This window comes from Lucilia sericata, unplaced genomic scaffold (assembly GCF_015586225.1).
Source record: "Lucilia sericata isolate MDLA Ls3-8-SP2 unplaced genomic scaffold, ASM1558622v1 Contig000163F_arrow, whole genome shotgun sequence".
Taxonomy (NCBI): domain Eukaryota; kingdom Metazoa; phylum Arthropoda; class Insecta; order Diptera; family Calliphoridae; genus Lucilia; species Lucilia sericata.
This window is the reverse complement of record NW_023994192.1, coordinates 575,038-577,408: the sequence shown is the minus strand read 5'-3', so window position 1 is coordinate 577,408 and position 2,371 is coordinate 575,038.

Genomic DNA, 2,371 nt, shown 5'->3' with positions numbered 1-2,371 from the left:
TGATTTCAATGAGAAAAGAAAAAAATTATTATTAAGCTTGAAAAAAATTAAAGAAGAATACATTGCAAAATATATTAAGAACACTAAACAAATAACTAACTTTGGAAATTCGGAAAATTGAAAATTAATTGGTGATTGGCATCTTAACAGTGGCATCAAAGTGAAACATCAACCAAAATTTGTGACAACCATTAAGTGCGAAGACATCATCGAATAATAAAAAAATTTGTTTTATATAAAAAATATTTAAAAATCACAGTGAATATTGCATAAATTTCCAATAAATAAATTGCATAATGCTTAAAAGTGTGTGATAATATTAAGGAAAAAAAATAAAAGTGATAAATATAGAATTAATTCTTAAAACTAAATAAAAACATACAATTCATGAAAATAAATAATTAATAATTAAACTTACTAACTATATTGCACAAAATATCACAGTAATTTTCTAAAAAAAAGCATTATGGAATTTATTTTTATATAGTATTTTTATACCCACCATCAAAAAAGATGGGGGGTATATTGTTTTTGTCATTCCGTTTGTAACACATTGAAATATTCGTCTAAGACCGATAAAAGTATATATATTCTGGTCCTTATTAGATTCTAAGACGATCTAGCCATGTCCGTCCGTCTGTCCGTCTGTCCGTCTGTCTGTTGAAAACACGATAGAGCCCAAATGAAAGTAGCTAGCGAGCTGAAATTTTGCACAGATACTTCTAGTTGATGCAGTTTATTTGGTATTGAAAATGGGCTATATCGGTCCACAATTTCGCCTAGCCCCCATATAAGGCCCCCTTCAGAAAATGACTTTATCGCTCATAACTTGCTAACGGAAGAACCAATAGCAATGAAATTCGGCACGAACATGTCTTATGGGAACATAAATCTTCTCGTGGAATTTAATAAGGATCGGTCCATAATTGACCCTACCCCCATATAAAGTTCCCTTCAGAAAATGACTTTATCGCCCATAACTGGCTAAGAAAAGCATCAAGAGCGGTGAACTTCGACACAAACATGTTTTATGAGAACCTAAATCTCTTTATAAAATTTTATAAGGATAGGCCCGTAATTGACCCTACCCCCCATATAAAGTCCTCTTCAAAAAATGACTTTATCGCCCATAACTGGCTAAGAGAAGCATCAATAGCGGTGAACTTCGGCACAAACATGTTTTATGGGAACATAAATCTCTTCATATAATTTTATAAGGATAGGCTCATAATTGACCCTACCCCCCATATAAAGTCCCCTTCAGAAAATGACTTTATCGACCATAAATGGCTAAGAGAAGCATCAATAGCGGTGAAATTCGCCACAAACATGTTTTATGGGAACATAAATCTCTTTATATAATTTTATAAGGATCGGTCCATAATTGACCCTACCCCCCATATAAAGTCCCCTTCAGAAAATGACTCTATCGCTCATAACTGGCTAAGAAAACGTCAATAGCGGCGAAATTCGGCACAAACATGTTTAATGAGAACCTAAATTTCTTTGTAAAATTTTATAAGGATAGGCATCAAGAGCGGTGAACTTCGACACAAACATGTTTTATGAGAACCTAAATCTCTTTATAAAATTTTATAAGGATAGGCCCGTAATTGACCCTACCCCCCATATAAAGTCCCCTTCAAAAAATGACTTTATCGCCCATAACTGGCTAAGAGAAGCATCAATAGCGGTGAACTTCGGCACAAACATGTTTTATGGGAACATAAATCTCTTCATATAATTTTATAAGGATAGGCTCATAATTGACCCTACCCCCCATATAAAGTCCCCTTCAGAAAATAACTTTATCGACCATAACTGGCTAAGAGAAGCATCAATAGCGGTGAAATTCGCCACAAACTTGTTTTATGGGAACACAAATCTCTTTATATAATTTTATAAGGATCGGTCCATAATTACCCTACCCCCCATATAAAGTCCCCTTCAGAAAATGACTTTATTGCCCATAACTGTCTAAGAGATGCATCAATAGCGGTGAAATTCGGCACAAACATGTTTTAAGGGAACCTAAATCTCTTTGTGAAATTTTATAAGGATTGACCCTACCCCCCATTTAAAGTCCCCTTCAGAAAATGACTTTATCGACCATAACTGGCTAAGAGAAGCATCAATGGCGGTGAAATTCGCCACAAACATGTTTTATGGGAACATAAATCTCTTCATATAATTTTATAAGGATCGGTCCATAATTGACCCTACCCCCCATATAAAGTCCCCTTCAGAAAATGACTTTTAGGGCTTATTACTGACTCAAAAATGTGAGTACAGTAGTAAAATTCTACATAAACAAGTTTTGTGCGGGCCAAAAGTTCTTTATCAAATTTTATAAGGAAATGACTTTAAAGTT